Below are 18,052 nucleotides of genomic sequence, written 5' to 3' on the forward strand. Positions count from 1 at the left end.
AGGAGAGGGAGGCTGGCAGCTTTAAGAACCTGACTCAGTTGTGCACACTACACATGTTGGCCCTGGGAGGCAGCGCTGTGAGGTGTGAGGAGATAGACTGAGGACAGGATTTGCCAGAAGAGGAACTCCCATCTTCTCTTCTCTCTCAGGCTCTACATTCTGTTTCAGACACAGTACATTTCAACAGGTCCGGCGTGCGGCAAGACAAGGGGACCCCAGTGGAGACTGGGCAGTTTCTCCCCACCCAGGAATTTGAAGGAACTCACCAGCCCTGGCGGTATGCCCTGTTGCAGATTCCAGTAAATCATTCCTTTCCCAGGGGTGACGGGGCTCGGCACTCTCAGCAGATAGCATATTGATCCACGGTGGAGAGCTGGGGCAACGGCTGTTTCCCGTCATTTCCACACCTTTTTCGTGTTGGGAGACTTGCCAGGGGTCCCCAGTCTGGCATATGGGGCAACTGGCCCTGCTGAGTATTGAAATGTATTATTCCACCTGGTTTTATCTGTTAACAATTTAACCTGCTGTCTTAATATGTTTTCTTTCTACCAACCCTGCCGCTGGTGGATTATAGAGGAGATGAAGCCTCCATTTAATGTCATTTTATTTTTTGCCCAGTCTTATACAGCATGACCTTTGAAATGTGACCACCACGCCCGACCCCAGGTGCTATCTGATGAAGGTGTCCATAAATGGCACTCACTCCCTCTAATCTCCTTATGGTGGCAGCCTGTTTTGCATTGCTGCAGGGGATGGCTTGGGTCAGGCCAGATGCTGCGTCCACAGAAACCAGGGCATATTTAGAACCCTCACTTGGAGGGGACCAATACGATCAACTGGCCAGTCCCTCACTGGTTGGGAACTCCAGTGAATGGCCCCAGATTCTTTCAGCAGTTGCCTTGGGTGTTGTTTAGAACACACGGGATAGCCTGTCACTTCATTAGCAATGTCACTGTACTTCAAGGGCACTTTTGGCATCTTTGGCAATACACCATCCCACCTGGGCCTCGTGATGGCCATTCTTTCTGTGCACCCAGTCTGCTGTATCTACTGCAGGGTCTTTAGCTAAAGCTTGTACCTGAGACAGGGGGCATCGGCTTCCGAATTGCCAGAGGGGGTGGTCAGTGCCTCATGAGCTGGGACATGGAAAACAGTGAGGGCTGCCACCAACTGTAGGTTCACGTCTCAGGAGCTCTCCTGGGGTGCTCTGAAACCGGCCCCCAGGCACAGAGGGCAGGGAGAGACCAAAGACAGAGGCAGCCACTCCAGGTTGCTAGGTGGCAGTTTTAAGAACAGCAAAGAGAACTTACATACGAGGCTCGTCTGGGACAGCAGCAAGACGAATGGATCCCTGTGGCTGCCCTCCACATCTTAAAAAGCTTATCAAGAGGCCCTAACTGGGCGCAGGCACATAATACCGTGCAGATGTTTTTACCACCACATCACCACCTCAAGGTTATGTCCTTGGAGCAGCCTCTGGGAGCAGGAAAGGCAAGCGGAACCTGTATTCCAAGGACAGGGGCGCAGGTGAGGAGCCACCAATCACCTGGGTCCAGCTCATGGGTCAACTGGCAGTTAACATCTTTTTTGATCATGTCCCCCCAGTGAATGGCTAAGAGATTTTTAAGATACAGATATTTGTTCTGAATACAAGCATCTAATTTTGCTTCCTCTCATGCTTAAACTCCAGTAAAAACTTAAGCCCACAAGGACAAGGAGATGACAGCAACCTCATTTTGGAAGCTGGAAAGCATGAGAGGTAAGTACCCCAAACCCCAAAAGTATGGAAAGCCGAGAAACAACCCAGTTTAAACCACAGAATCCTTAAAATGTTCCAGAACTGCAAGAGGTGCCTCAAGAATTAGAGCAAAGGGGGGCGCCTGGGTGGCGCAGTCGGTTAAGCGTCCGACTTCAGCCAGGTCACGATCTCGCGGTCCGTGAGTTCGAGCCCCACGTCAGGCTCTGGGCTGATGGCTCAGAGCCTGGAGCCTGTTTCCGATTCTGTGTCTCCCTCTCTCTCTGCCCCTCCCCCGTTCATGCTCTGTCTCTCTCTGTCCCAAAAATAAAATAAAACGTTGGAAAAAAAAATTTAAGAATTAGAGCAAAGGGGGAATAGGGAGAGGCTGTCTGAAAATAAGGGGGAACATGGTGAAAGGTGCTTAACAAGCAGATCATTTCCCCAGGCTTATGTCTCTAGGCAACTATCTCTCTCCCATCTCGACTGAAGTCTGGAGGTTTCATTCTCTGGAGTGGGTAAATTCTCTAAGGTCCTTCCAGGAGAAAGATAAGAAAATTGGGAGAGCAGTCCAGCAGATAAGAAATCATCAATTAAGTAATTCAAGAAAAACTTCCAGGACTGAAGCACTTGAGGTTTCGGAATGAAAAGGCAAAGAATAGATCCTAAAAGCTTCTAGAGGAAAAAAAAAAAAAAAGTCACAAAAGATCAAGAATCAGAATATCATCAGATTTCTCAACAGCAACGCTTGAAGCTCAAAGACAATGAAGGAATGCATTTGAAATTCTAAAAGAGTATGGTTTCCACCTAAAATTATTAGTCAAGTGGGAAAGTCATTTCAAACGTCAAAATATTTACCTATCGTACAGTCTTGCTCAAGCGACCGCTAGAGAATGTGTTTTACCAAAACAAGGAAGCACGCCATGAAAGACTAAGAGGGGTACAGAAAATAGGAGATGGCACTAGGAGCCGGGGCCTTTGAGAGGTAATCAGGTCATGAAGTAGGCATCCTCCTGAATAAAATTGGTGCCCTTATAGAAAGGACCCTAGAGAGTCCCATCACCTTCCTGCTGCCTTGTGAGGACACAATGAGAAGAGAGCCATCTTTGAGCTAAGAAGCAGGCTCTCACCAGACACCAAATCTGCCAAGGACTTGCTCTTGGACTTCCCAGCCTCCAGAACTGTAAAAAATACGTGTTTGTTGCTTAAGCCACGCAGTCCTTGCTACCTCTGTTATAGCACCCTGAGAGGACCAAGGCACCAGCTGGGGCTGATGCGGCCAATGTAAGGACCACACTCTGAGAACCACTGCCTCAATAGATCCTGTCCTTTGGAACTTGAATATTTAGGTGGTCTTCTAAACCTGATTTGTTTTTCAAGAACTGATTACAGCTTGGTGGGATGACACCTTAGGGTTGAATCTAAGTGGCGTTTCCACGTACTGAAATCATTTTTGAGGCTAGCTCGAGTAAACATTTCAATGCAGGTGTCAGCCTGCATTAAAAATTAAATATGAAAGTAGCAGTGGGCTCTGTTCACAGTAGGTAATACCCCTTTGCTCATTTAATTCTCACAACAACCCACGAGACAGACTCAAACTAGTGTCATCTCTAGTTTACAGAGGAAGGGGCACCAGAAGTTAAACATTTTCATACAGATAGTAATGTGTGGAGCTAGGATTTGAACTTAGTGTAGCTCCAAAGGCAGGATCTTAACCATGCTATTCAGTCTCCATCCCCAAGAAGAACAAGGCTCAGGCTGGTCAGATGCCTGGGAGCCTCATCCCTCACCACCTTTAAGCAAGAATCATCAGTTCAGATGGCGGAACACAGCCTCCTAGGGCCGTTTTCAACAACCATAGCAATGTGATTTTGGTAGATGGTAATTTAAATTAGATAACAAGACCACAGTCTGCTTCGCAGCGATGGAGAAAACAGGGTCACCATTAGGGTGACACAGTCTAAGACTCCACCACGAGAGGGTGCAGCGTGGGCCAGGATGGCTTCCAAACTCTCCATGAGCCATCCTTTCCACACTTTGAACAGAAACTCTCAGAGTCCCATCTTATATCCATCTTCCCCTCCTATAAGCTAAAGCGTTCAGCCTTTACTGGGATCTTCCAGATATAACAAGGTGACCACCCCATTGAGTAAGCAGCCCAGCATACCTTAAGGAAAATAGTAATTACAAAAAGCTTCTTAACCTTGAGCTGGAAATTGTCTACTATGACCCTAACTGTTCCTAGGTTTTCCCTTGGGAACCTCCAGAGCAACTATGATAGCTTTTCCACAAGGTACTCGTCAGGCATCGAAGATGACCAACCAGTATCTCCTCCTCTTCTGCTTTCCAAAGCTTTCCTTTTTGGGGCTAAATAAATCAAAGTCCCTCAACTGTTCCTCCTATAACGTAGTTTCCAGACTTTTTGCCATCTCACTCATAACCTCTTTTTAATGTTTTGTTTTTTATTTTTATTTTTGAGAGAGAGAGACAAAGCATGAACGGGGGAGTGCAGAGAGAAAGGGAGGCACAGGATCGAAAGCAGGCTCCAGGCTCTGAGCCATCAGCACAGAGCTCGATGCAGGGCTCGAACTCACAAACCGCGAGATCACGACCTGAGCCGAGTCGGATGCTCAACTGACTGAGCCACCCAGGTGCCCCATCACCCATAACCTTTTTTGATGAACTTGAAGGATGTGGTGCAAAGCTAATCTGTACATTCTAGGTCGGTCATGGTCTGGCCAATGCAGCATACAGCAAAATTGTTACCTCGTATGGGCGCTTTCTGGGCATTAACAATGTCTTAGCTTTCTAGGCAGTGATATACCTCTTAGCTCATAATAAATTCATGATCAACTAAAACTCCTTGCTATGTCTGACAGGAAATATTGTTCAGCCAGGTCTCTTTCATTTTTATCCATGCAGTTTGTTTCATGAAAAAAGAATTTTACATTCATCTCTTAAAATCCTACCTTATTTGAGCCAGTCCATCTTGAATGCAGAGACTCAGAAGCAACGTGTCCTCGTGTACTCCAATGAGAGAAGTTTAGGAAAAACGTGACAACCTGTAAAGCCTGACTTTCTAAAATGGCTTCTCAGGGGCACCCGGGTGGCGAGTCGGTTAAGCATCTGACTCCTGGTTTTGGCTCAGGTCATGATCTCACGATTGGTGAATTTGAGCCCATATTGGGCTCTACGCTGATGGCTTGGAGCCTGCTTGGGATTCTCCCTCTCTCTCTGCCCCTCCCCTGCTCTTTCTCTCTCTCTCCCTCACCCCCTCTCCAAAATAAATAAGCTTTAAAAAAAAAAAAAGACTTCTGTCTGCATGCATGGACAGCCACCAAAAAGGTGTCCACTTAGCAGCTGCCAGACAGTGGAGACCAACAGGGACAGAGGTGTCACTGTGGCTGCTGCTCCTTTGGGGGCTGCTGCTATTATTGCTGCTTTGCCTCTCCTTGCTTTTCACATCTCTCGTTTTTGAATCCCAAAGCAAGCAGAATATGTTTCAAGAAGACACTAGGATGCACAATCTTCTCATAGGATTTACAGAAATGTCTCTCTCTGCAAATGTTTCTTTGACAGTTTATGTGTACGTGTCAGGGAGGGGGGTGTTTTTAAAGCTTTGAGAGTGCAATCTCTTACTTTGAAAAGACCCACTGCTCAGAAATAATTGGGCTTTGACTTGATACAAGATCAAATGTGTGGAAAAAGGTTTATAATTTATAGTTTGCCTTTACTAAGCGATAAGAATATTTTGCAATATTATGTCATAACTGTTTTTGTTTCAAACCCCAATTTTCAAGTTCTTATTTTTTATAGTTGAAAATTCTGATTAAAATCACAAGTTATCTGGGGCGCCTGGGTGGCGCAGTCGGTTAAGCGTCCGACTTTAGCCAGGTCACGATCTCGCGGTCCGTGAGTTCGAGCCCCGCGTCAGGCTCTGGGCTGATGGCTCAGAGCCTGGAGCCTGTTTCCGATTCTGTGTCTTCCTCTCTCTCTGCCCCTCCCCCATTCATGCTCTGTCTCTCTCTGTCCCAAAAATAAATAAAAAAACGTTGAAAAAAAAAATAAAATCACAAGTTATCTAACCCTGGCTCTCAGCTTTTTTTTGTTTTTTATATTCCTTTCCAGTGCAAGAAAAAAAGTACCATGAGTTGTTCTAGTATGAACGAGAACCAGACAGCCGTGGCCATAATTGTGCATTCCTTAAATCCCATCTCTATTGCCCGGGGAAACCCTAGAGATTTTTTTTCTTCATCAATGGAAGATGTGTTCTTTCAGGATTGGAATTCACACAATTGGAAGCTGTGTTCTTTCAGAACTGGTAGAGGAGTAAGACCTACCTTATATGTGTGGGACAATCTGAAATTAATTGGTGGCTCTCCAGTGGAATCTTTGAACCAAGGGAAATACGCTATGCAGGATACCTTTTGATGGGAAACAGAACCCTACTGCTGTAATTTTAAGTGAAGAAACGGAGCCAAGTAAAATTTTTAAAAAGCGTCCATTCTATAATCAAAACTGAAGCCTTATTAAATGCCATCTAACAAAATTTAAAATAGGAAGTAATGGGGAACAATTGAAATGATCACGTTAAGAATTCTGAAGACAGGAAGAATCATTATGGGAAAGCAAAGGGCCTGGGCAAATGAAGTAATGGAATCATAAACAGAATGATTAACAACATCCTTGAGCTCAGATTTACTAGATAACAACCAGTTGGTCATCCTGGCAAGGTAAGAACCTTACTATATGGTGACTATCCACAGAAACAAAAAGATAGAAAATAGGGCCATTTAAATTACATATTGAATTAATAATGGCAAAATAACAAAAGCCTCTTTGGTATGGAGTTTTTAAAATCACCCATTTATTTACTAATAATATTTGTGATCACTATTATATCATCAGTAGCAATAGTATAAGTAATTATTTTCAGTTGCCATGTTGCTGTGTACAATGCACTTTAGTATGTATGATCCTATTAAAACACAGCCAGCGGATGATCAGTCACAGATTCAGATCATTGTGTCTCTTTAGCATATTCCAAATAGATATCTGAAGTTCAGTCCTTGAATTTGGTGGCATGATTACTACCAACGTTAGTCCCTTGCCTTTGTGAAGATGCCAGGGAATTTCCTCTTCCTCCTCTCTCTCTGTCCCTTAGGGTTTTTGCTCCTTTGGCTCCGTGCATAATGTCGCTGAGGCTGCACCGCCGCTATCGGGGCTCTGGTACCACTGCTCGTATCGCCCAAGACCATCTGTGTTGGGTTTTGCTTTCTTCCAAGTGTGTTTGCTTCCCCTCTTGCTGCTGAGGCCTCCACGGCGCTTCCCGCCAGGACAGCGGCTGCCAGGGTCCTTGCTGGGGCGCCTCCCTGCAGCCTCTGCGTTGCCCTTGCGCTTTGCTGGGAGACCCAAGTCCCAGTTTGGGGCTTGCGCTTTCCAGGAGATGTTACAGAAAATGTTACCATTTTTTATAGAAACGTGAATGGGTTTTTCCTCTTGCTTCAATGTGGATTTCAGAATTTCACTGTTATGTATTTTTGTTTGTTTGGAGACACATGCTTATTTATGTTGGTCAAGCTTGTTAATGATGTTTTCAGTTTTAAGCTATGAATAAGATGATGATGTTGATTAGTGAAAAGGGGTCCCAGAGCAGAGTGATTAAGAGTTCAAGCTCCGTTGGGGTGCCTGGGTGTCTCCGACTCAGGTCGTGATCTCACGGTTTGTGGGGTTGAGCTCCGCATCCTGCTCTGTGCTGACAGCTCAGAGCCTGGAGCCTACTTCGGGTTCTGTGTCTCCCTCTCTCTCTGCCCTTCCTCTGCTCGTGGCTTGTGCTCTCTCTCTCTCTCTGTCTCTCTCTCTCAAAAATCAATAAACATTGAAAACATTAAAAAAAAAGAGTTCAAGCTCTGTCAACACACAGAGCTGGGTTCGAATCTGCTCAATTCTAATCATTTGACTACAAGAATGTTATTTAACTCTTAGAATTTTGATTTTGTACAAAACAGGTAATAACAGTATGATTCTCACAGGATGCCTTGGGAATCATGAACAAAAATGAAATGCAGGGCGCCTGGGTGGCTCAGTCGGTTGAGCGTCCGACTTCGGCTCAGGTCATGATCTCCCTATTTGTGTGAGTTTGAGTCCCACGTCAGACTCTGTGCTGGCAGTTCAGAGCCTGGAGCCTGCTTCAGAGTCTGTGTCTCCTCCTCTCTCTCTGCCCCTCCCCTGCTCATGCTCCGTCTCTCTCTGTCTCTCAGTAATAAAGATTAAAAAAAAACACAAAAAACGAAATGCATGTAAAAGCCTTTGGACCTGACACATATTACTACTAATTTTCATTACTGTTCTTACTGGAGTATCAATTACCATATCCTACATGCAGCTCTTTGTACAAATAAGCATTACATAAGTTTTGGTTTCATAATGAAATCAGTAAATGAATATTAATATATGGTACCTCTAATATCTTATCCAGTGAAATTGTAAGATTTAAAATTTGCATATCCCTTTCTTTAAGAACAAATGTTTTCATTATTACTTTATAAAGTTCTCCAAGGCTTATGCCATCAAAAGCTAACAGAAAAGATTTCTGGCTTCAGCAAAAATTTTCTCTGATAGACCTTAAAAGAAAGCAAGTGCAATCTTTTCTCCAGGGAGAAAAATCAAATGCAAGTAAATATGTATAAATAAGTATTTAAGGAGGAATAAAATAGAATCTGTCAATAGTCATCTATTCATCCACTTGTACATACTATTTAATGAATATGTGTAGAGTGTTACAATGTCCTAAACTGATTCTGGATTAATCCCTTTAAATGCATTGCTGGCTGAAGAGAAGGCTGCACTGGGCTTCAGGTTGGGATGAAGGTGGGGGGACTTGTGGGCCAGAAAGGAGCCCATTCCAGGGCTCAGTATCTCTATCATCAAGTGGGGATGTGGCTCTTCCTTCCCTGCCTTCTTTGCAGGATGTCCTCATCTTCCTGATCCCTGTGCTGGAGTGTCCCAGGGCTCCCTCTTTGACCTCTTTTCTTCTTAATCCATGCTCACTTTTTGAATAATTTCAATCAATCCCATGACTTTAAATACAATCTATATGCTTATGATTCCCAGCTTTATATCTTCACTCTAATCTCTCACTTGAGCTCCAGATTTGCACTTTTAATGGCCCACTTCGTACTGCCATTTGGGCATTAAATGGGCATCTCAAACTCACCCTGTGGAAGATGAGCTCCTGATTCCCCCCTCCCCCCACACCTGTTCCTGCTCCAATGTTCCCCATCTCAGTAATCCCCTAGCCAATCACCAGACTGTTCAGGCAAAGCCCCTTCTCTCTCCCACATACCATGCCTAACCCATCAACTTCAAGCTCTCCCCCTAAACGTTTCTCACCTCCTCCATCATACCTTAGTCCAAATAAGCATCAACTCTTTCCAAACGTGCTGCAATAGCCCCTATTTGAACACTTTTTTTCTTGTCCCCTTGAAAGCAGCCAGAATTATCTTTCAAAATTGTAAGTCATATTCATTATATTATTATCCAACACATTCCAAGTTAAACCCAAAGTCTTTACCAGGACCTCTAATGCTCTAGACTGCTGGGTTTTGCTTGTCATTGGCCTTCAGTCTTTCTTGCTGAGTGGCTTCTTCCCACTCTTTGACATCCTACCTTGTTCTTCCCTCAGGGCCTTTGCAGTCGCCGGTTCCTCTGCTTAGAACACTCTTCCTCAAGCTTCTCGAGGCTTTTCCCACCATTTGTTTCAGGTCTCTGCTCATCTGTTACCTCCGCATAGTTCTCCTGATCAGCCTCTCTTTAATACTCTTTCTCACATGAAATCACCCTACTTGGCCTCATTTTTCTTCAAGCATTCATCAACACCAACATTACATTTATTTGGTGAGTGGCTTAACTTAACCATCAGAAGAGATTCTTCTTATTCATGTCTGAAGTCTTGTCACTTGGAATAGTGTCTGATACATAAAAGACATTCAATAAATGTTTCTGAAATGGGTAACTGAATGTCTCCATTTCCTTCCCACCCAGGGAACACAGTACCATGGGCAGACTGAAGTTCGGTTCCTTGACTTTTTTTTTTTTTTAATTTTTTTTTCAACGTTTTTTATTTATTTTTGGGACAGAGAGAGACAGAGCATGAACGGGGGGGGGGGGGGGGGGGGCAGAGAGAGAGGAAGACACAGAATCGGAAACAGGCTCCAGGCTCCGAGCCATCAGCCCAGAGCCTGACGCGGGGCTCGAACTCACGGACCGCGAGATCGTGACCTGGCTGAAGTCGGACGCTTAACCGACTGCGCCACCCAGGCGCCCCGTTCCTTGACTTTTTGATACCATTTACTGAGCACTTATGTGCTAGGCATAATACTGATGTATTTTCCCCCCGTATATTCATTATCATGTTTAATCCTTAAACTGTACAAAGTAGGTATTCTTATTGACATTATTATTTCTATCTCCTATTTTACAGATGAGGAAACAACTCAGCAAGGTTCAATAACTCGGCCAACACCACTAGGAAGAGATAGATCTGTGCTGGGAAAGGCAGCAGTTTGTTGACCCTTGCACAGCTGCTGAAGAGTACCATGGGCCCTGAGCATTCCCTCGCGTGGAGATAAGGAGCCATTACAGCCTGTGGGGGACTTACCCCTTTGTTGGGGATATCTTTCCTTGTTTTGGGTTTGGCGTATACTCAGGGGCTCTCTCCCTATTTTTTCAAGCTCCTTATCTTACGTGTATGTGCACGGGCAGGAAGATAGGGGTAAGCTATCTCTAAAACAGCTCTAATAAAACCTTTCAAGCTGTTTAGCCAAAGCTCCAGATAATTCCATTATCTCATCTAAGATTTTCCCATTCTTAAGTGTAATTTGTTTACTGTTACAAAGTAAGTCACAGGACCTACAGAGAATTAACTCAGATATCTGTACATGTGAGTGAACAAGCTTTACTCCCCGGCCCCCGGCCCCCCTCCCCCACCCCACCCCCACAAACACACGGGTGTACAATGTACTTTGTATATTAATTCTGTCTCCAGGAATGTAGAAGAATTGGGCTTAGGAAAGAAAACTTCTGTTGTTCCCGACAGCATTCAAAATTATATCCTAGATGAAACTTTTAACCAAGTAGAATTAACTCCTAGCGAAAAGAAGCTTGATGGTGCTGTACTCATTGATGATCTTGCTGTTTTTTTCAAGTCACACTTACCTCCCAAGATGCTTATAACATTGTCGACTCCTGGGGCGCCTGGGTGGCGCAGTCGGTTAAGCGTCTGACTTCAGCCAGGTCACGATCTCGCGGTCTGTGAGTTCGAGCCCCGCGTCGGGTTCTGGGCTGATGGCTCAGAGCCTGGAGCCTGTTTCCGATTCTGTGTCTCCCTCTCTCTCTGCCCCTCCCCCGTTCATGCTCTGTCTCTCTCTGTCCCAAAAATAAATAAACGTTGAAAAAAAAAAAATTAAAAAAAACAAAAAACATTGTCGACTCCTGCCCAATAAATATTCTGATGCTGGTGAAGAGGTTCTTTATATTGTTGCCCTTGGAAAGTCATTCACATGGATATTTTGTTTCAGAATATCCCATTTTTCTTCCTGAAATATGTGTCATTATATAAGGCTTAGTATTTCATTTCTCAAACCTCTACTTGGCTACAGCATTGTTAGAAATAAGTCTCTCACTGTTCTTGTGAAACTTGGCAAGAGACTGAGAACGGAAGTTTTATTTATTTATTTATTTATTTATTTATTTATTTATTTATTTATGTTAAGTTTATTTACTTATTTTGAGAGAGAGAGAGAGAGCAAAGGAGGGGCGGAGAGAAAGGGAGAGAAAGGATTCGAAGCAGGCTCCACACTGCCAACACAGAGCCCAAGGTGGGGCTCAAATTCAGGAAACTTGAGATCATGACCTGAGCCAAAAGCAAGAGTCGGATGCTTAACTGACTGAGCCACCCAACACCCCAGAAGTTTTTCATATTTAATTGCTAAAGTGAAAACAGTTGATTATCTGAAGAACGTGTTTAATCCTGCTTGGCCTTTTTCTGCGTCCCCAGAGTCTCCAAGACAGCTTCAGACAACCATGGGATGTTCGAACAGAAGAGACACTGGAAACTACAAACTTAATCCCTCCTTTTAGAGATGACGTGACTTGCTTCCATTGGCCTGGTTTGTCTCCGGGGAATAGAGATGCATTAAACTATTCACATGGGCAAGAAAAAATTAGGAAAAGAAACTGGCTTTCCAAATGTACTGGAAATACAGAGTAACTGGTTTTTGTTAGCCTCCTCTACCGCACCCCACCCTCCATTAGCAGAAACATGAGAAAGTTCAGAGAATCTCATTGTTAATGTCTGTGTTTGGAGTCCAGCTCTTACATAATATACAACTGAAAGGATAGAATTTTAGGTAATTATTGGGTCTCAGGCTAGCTTAAAACCCATCCAATTGTCTGTTTGCAACGGTGAGTAATGAACACAAGAATGACTATGATGATTCCCAACATGGCATAGACCAGATGAAACTGCAGAAGATTCCAGGACTTGATTAAATGTTTAAGATATTACCTCATGGGGACGCCTGGGTGGCTCAGTCAGTTAAGCGTGTGACTTCGGCTCAGGTCATGACCTCACGTCCGTGGGTTCAAGCCCCACATCAGGCTCTGTGCTGACGGACAGCTCTGAGCCTGGAGCCTGCTTTGGATTCTGTGTCTCCCTCTCTCTGCCCCTCCCCCACTCACACTCTTTCTATCTTTCGAAAAGAAATAAAACATAAAAAATAAAAATAAAAAAATAAAAGATAGTACCTCATAATAAAAGCAAGTTCCCTTAAAATAGCACTTCAATTTCCAGTAGTCACTCCGGATGGCCAGGTGACGTTATTTATGCCATCCTAATCAATTATGCAATTGCTACCATTATGTATTCTGGGCAAATGAACTCACCACTCTTTTGTTTCCACCCCTACCAACTTCAAAGAAACATTATGAAGATAAATCAGACAAAATGCATGAAGACAGGAGCATTACACTGGGGTTCTTTGGAAGTACACAAATAAATTGTGTGTAAGATTTATGTATTTACGTACACAGAGCATTCTTTTGGTTAGAAGCTTTTATCAAATTCTTAAAAGGAATCTGTAACCTCAAAGTGGTTAAGAAGCACTTACAGTCAATCAAAAAAAAAAAAAAAGGATTTCATTAGAGCTGTTTTAGAGACAACCTCTCCCTACCACCTTTCCCTGCCAAAGACACACACTCAGGATAAGGGTCTTAAATAGAAAGAGTTCCTGAACTTACAAGTGTTCTTATGATGCCCAACAAGTCACTACCCTCCATGATAATGCAGTTGTCCATGGAAGCACCAGAAGACCACAAACTGAATCAGACCCTACTTTGGCTACTCCAATCAATGGAACACTCTTTCTGTCAGCACAAATAAAGCCTACTACAGCCCCAGAAAATACATCGTCTTTAGCTATCACTGTATCTTCCCCTCCACCCTTTCCTCATAATCATTTCTGACATGCACACTGACCTTCTAAATGTCTTTTTTTAATGTTTATTTATTTATTTTGAGGGGGTAGGGGCAGAGAGAGAGGGAGAGCATGAGTCTTCAGCAGGCTCTGCACTATCAGCATGGAGCCCGACACAGGGCTCAAACCCGCAGACCGTGAGATCATGACCTGAGCCGAAACCAAGAGTTGGATGCTTAATGGACTGAGCGACCGAGGTGCTCCTTACCCTCTTAATTTCTAATTTAAGTTGGTAGTAAACCACAGATCCATTGCCCTAACAGGTTATTACTTAACAAGTATACATCGAGTGTCTTCCAGTTTCCAGGCACCATGCTAGCCAGGGATGCAACAGAAAACGAGGTCAGTGCTTCCATTATGAAGCTTGACCCAACAAGGGCCAGAAAGGAAAGCAGTACAACGCAGTCTGGGGGGGTAGCACAGGAGGAGAAGCAGAGCAGACGGGGCACACACAAGAGGAATGCCTAATTCAGTCTTGATGGTCACTAAAGGAAAAGAATATTAATAAACATCCCCTAAATAGCACTCACTGTACAACCGGCACTCTTCCAAGTGCTTTGTATCACTGTTTAATTCCCTTAAGGATTCCAACAACATTAACTGAAGAGCCAGACTGCAGAGTAAGGAGTAGGGTCACCGGCACATTCCAGGCAGAAGTAAGAGCAGGTACAAAGCCCCAGACGTAGGAGAGCATGGAAGAGAAACAGACACAAAGGTGCATCAGAGGCACCTTGTGACAGCTCACCAGATCTAACTGCTAAGTATTCAGGGATTTTGCAAACCTGCAACCGTTGGTAGCTCAAAATCAGCCACAGCAGGAGTATTTACATTATGGAAGTTGGCAAATATCACAAATCAATCAACCGATATTTGGGTTTGGTTTTTGGTTTTGAGAGGCATTTTATCAGCACACCACTATGCTGAGGTGTAGGAAACAAGGACTTGACAATGACGGTCATTAACCACTCTGACGTGAGAGTTGTGGAGCAGGCTTCTCTTAAGGTTTACTTCTTGTCTCTTGGACAGCAACCAAATGAGGTTTGTCAAAGACTGGAGTATAACTAGAAAACATCTCATATCTTGAGTCCATTTTATGTTGAGCTGGGGACATGCCCAACCCGAAATGCTTTGTTTGTTTATCTTGATGTCGATCCCATAGACAAAGCTATTGTGTGTTTTTCTATGCAGCTCAAGGTCAGTTTGTTTGTTGACAGATATCATTACGGTGGTGTGCCAACATCAACTCAAAGAGAGGAAAAGGATGATATATTAGAATATCGTAGGGGCACCTGGGCGGCTCAGTCGGTTAAGCATCCGACTTTGGCTCAGGTCATGACCTCACAGTCCGTGGGTTTGAGCCCCGCGTCAGGCTCTGTTATGACAGCTCAGAGCCTGGAGCCTGCTTCGGATTCTGTGTCTCCCTCTCTCTCTGCCCCTCCCCTGCTCACGCTCTCTCTCTGTCTCAAAAATAGAAACATTTAAAAAAAAATCATATAAAAATAATTTAACATTTTACTGGCACTATGACCCAACTTATACCGCACACCTAGATCCCTACATCGTATCTGAAATATACATGTCACCCTCCATCTCAGTAGTGACGCTAACCTATCCCCTTCAAATTACAAAACCACTCTTGTTGTCACAGTGCATAGAGAGGAGCAATTTTTACATCCAGACTGGATGCAAAGTCTATGAGTAAAGCACAACGTCTTTAAAACTCTTAGGAAACCTTTCAGGACTAGAAGGAAATTCTTCCCCAGTTCTCCTCACCTTGAAGTAAGTAACATTAAAGTGTATATGTACAGTCTGTGCAATCAGCTCTGAGAGGCAGAAAGTTTCCCTGAAGGACAGTGATGTGTGCTGTCTGAAGATGGCAACGCTCAGTAGGAAGGAAATACTATGTTTCTAATATATATCCGTTCACCCTATGCTGAAACCTAGATTATGACAAAAAGTGCCAGCTTTAATGCAGGGGAAGCCCTAAACAAGGTGGAAATTACATGGTCCATTTTGAGCATTCAGAATGGCTGTGTCCAGAGCAAGAAGAGGCCTTTATGGAGTAAGGAAATCACTGTCACTTTTCTACGGGTCCCGTTACTGTCTGCAGACAGATCATGCACTAGGTTATTTGTGTGTTCATATATTTATTCAGATTTTTTTTTCTGTGCAATGCTCCCCTTTGTTCACGTTGCATAGATTTTAAAAACAACTCACTGAGGAGCGCCTGGGTGGCTCAGTCGGTTAAGCGTCCGACTTCAGCTCAGGTCACGATCTCGCGGTCCGTGAGTTCAAGCCCCACGTCGGGCTCTGGGCTGATGGCTCAGAGCCTGGAGCCTGCTTCCGATTCTGTGTCTCCCTCTCTCTCTGCCCCTCCCCCGTTCATGCTCTATCTCTCTCTGTCTCAAAAATAAATAAAAACGTTAAAAAAATAAAATAAAATAAAAACAACTCACCGAAAGACAACTTTTGTCTTGGCCACCATGTTTCCCATGCAGAGCTTACTTTTTGATAGGATGATTCTGGCCAATCTTCCTGATGTCATCACAGCCTCTGCCTGAACCGCAGCAAGAAGGTCCAGAGCAGCAGATGAAAACCCAGACAGGGCAGAATGGTGGACGATCCTTTTCTACCAGCAAAACAGAGCCGGAGACCATGAGGAGACATACCAGCCCGGTGCACCTGGCTGTCCTCCCCCTCCAATTACGCTGCTGTTGGCCACCAGCATGTTCTTCACCGCCTGGTTCTTCACTTATGAGATCACCTCCCTCAAGTACACGCAGGGTATATCTATTGCTTATGGGAAAGAGAAGAGCATAAAATAAAATTTCTTGATCCTATTATTGTGCTAAACAACTCACCTATCTTCTTCCATTTAATCCTCACTACAAACTACAAAGGAGGTGGATTTAGGCTCATTTCACAAATGAGGTCAAGCCCCTTGCATAGGATTACGCATCTTACATTTGACTCATCCATTCAACAAACACTCATTGAGTGCTCCCTACGAGCTGGGTGTTCTGTAAACAAGAGGTGTTGGTTGGGTTAAACGATAGCAAATAAACACGGTCCAACTTCAGGTTGGTTTCAGTTTCCCTGCAGTGAAAGAAAGTCACAAGAATGCAGACTCAGTCCTAAATGTTTCAATTTGGAAATGAAGTTCAGAGAAAGCGGTGCTTCTTCAATCTAATGAACATGTGTTAAGTGCCTATAGGAAACAGGGTCCTATGTTAGAACCGTCAGACCCCTTATCCTTGACCTCACTGGCTATCATTGTTGCTTGAAGAATGCAGCATTCCCTTCTAATAAAAGCATGGAAGCCTAAAATACAAAATCAAAAAAAAAAAAAAAAAAAAAAAGTAGAGCTCTTCAGTTTAGAAGTGGGAACGCTTGAATTTTTGCTCATTCTGGGCAGAATATCTCAGATCGTGCAGATCACAGTTTGAAAACCACTGAGCAGGGCGCCTGGGTGGCTCAGTCGGTTAAGTGTCTGACTTCGGCTCAGGTCAGAATCTCGCAGCTTGTGAGCTCAAGCCCCGCACTGGACTCTGTGCTGACAGCTCGGAGCCTGGAGCCTTCTTTGGATTCTCTGTCTCCCTCTCTCTGTCTCTCCTCTGCTTGCGGTCTGTCTCTCTCAAAAACAAACAAAAAAATTAAAAAAAAATTGTTTTTTAAAGAAAAGAAAACCACTGAGCAACTCAGTATGGCATTGATTCAGGAGAGTAGGCATTGGGTTCCATGACCCCTGGGGTGCTGATCTGGGGAAGGTGCTGAGGAGCTCTGGTCCTGGGACCCACCTGAGTGTAGACTGGGAGGTCATTCATGTACACAACCCCACCACTCTCCATAACCTTCCTTTGGCAAGGGCTGACATCTTCGGTCTTGCCTACAATCACCCCGTTGTGTTCGTGGTCTTCCTGGATGGCATACCTGGGGGGCAAACTCCGGAAATGCCGACTGCAAACAAGGAAGAAAACCATCAGATCGCCTTCAGCTGGCAGCTGGGAGGAATGTCACCTGACCACCCAGGTGGCAGCGAAGAGGAATGACACCTGGCCATCTCCGCCTTCCATCTGATCGCCTTCACCTGGCAGCTGGGAGGAATGTAAACAGGCCCAGGGCAGCGGTGTTCACACCCACCTCTGCGGTTCATAGATTGATTGTTTTCTTGATAGTCACATGCAGCCTGTAGAATCCTCAGCACACGGTAGTGTCTGATATATTTTCAGGGGCAGAAATGTTGTCCAACCTTCCCACTGGTATACTCAAATTTAACAGGGACAGAGAGATGGAATGCCATCGTAGCGGTCACCTTTGCTGATGGTGGGAAGGGGTCTTTGGGCCAGCAGCCATTGTATTCATCAATTTGGAAACAAGATTGAATCTGAAAACAAGATGGTGGGAAATGGCTAAGATATTTTTCGATCAAAACAAATGAAAGAATACATAAAGAACATCCCTCGTATTTATCGAGTGTTTATTTAGTTCATCCTAGCAGTGTGTTTATTCATTCATCCTATAAATATTTAGCAAGTGTCTGACTGAGCCTATAGTGTGCTCAGCCTTGGGATAACTTTCTAAGAACTGGCAATGCTTCCATGATGTCATACCTGAAGACGTTCCAGGGCATTTCAGACTTTCTCTTATTATAGTTTCTCTCCAATTCCCTACCACGCCCTTTCTGAAAAACTGCAAGTCTTTAGGAAAACCATCAGGCCCTGGGCGGCCGTCTAATTGCCCTTGGGACAATCCCCAGTGTGGCCCGAAAGGTCACCAACATCAT

Source organism: Felis catus, chromosome C1 (assembly GCF_018350175.1).
Source record: "Felis catus isolate Fca126 chromosome C1, F.catus_Fca126_mat1.0, whole genome shotgun sequence".
Taxonomy (NCBI): Eukaryota; Metazoa; Chordata; class Mammalia; order Carnivora; family Felidae; genus Felis; species Felis catus.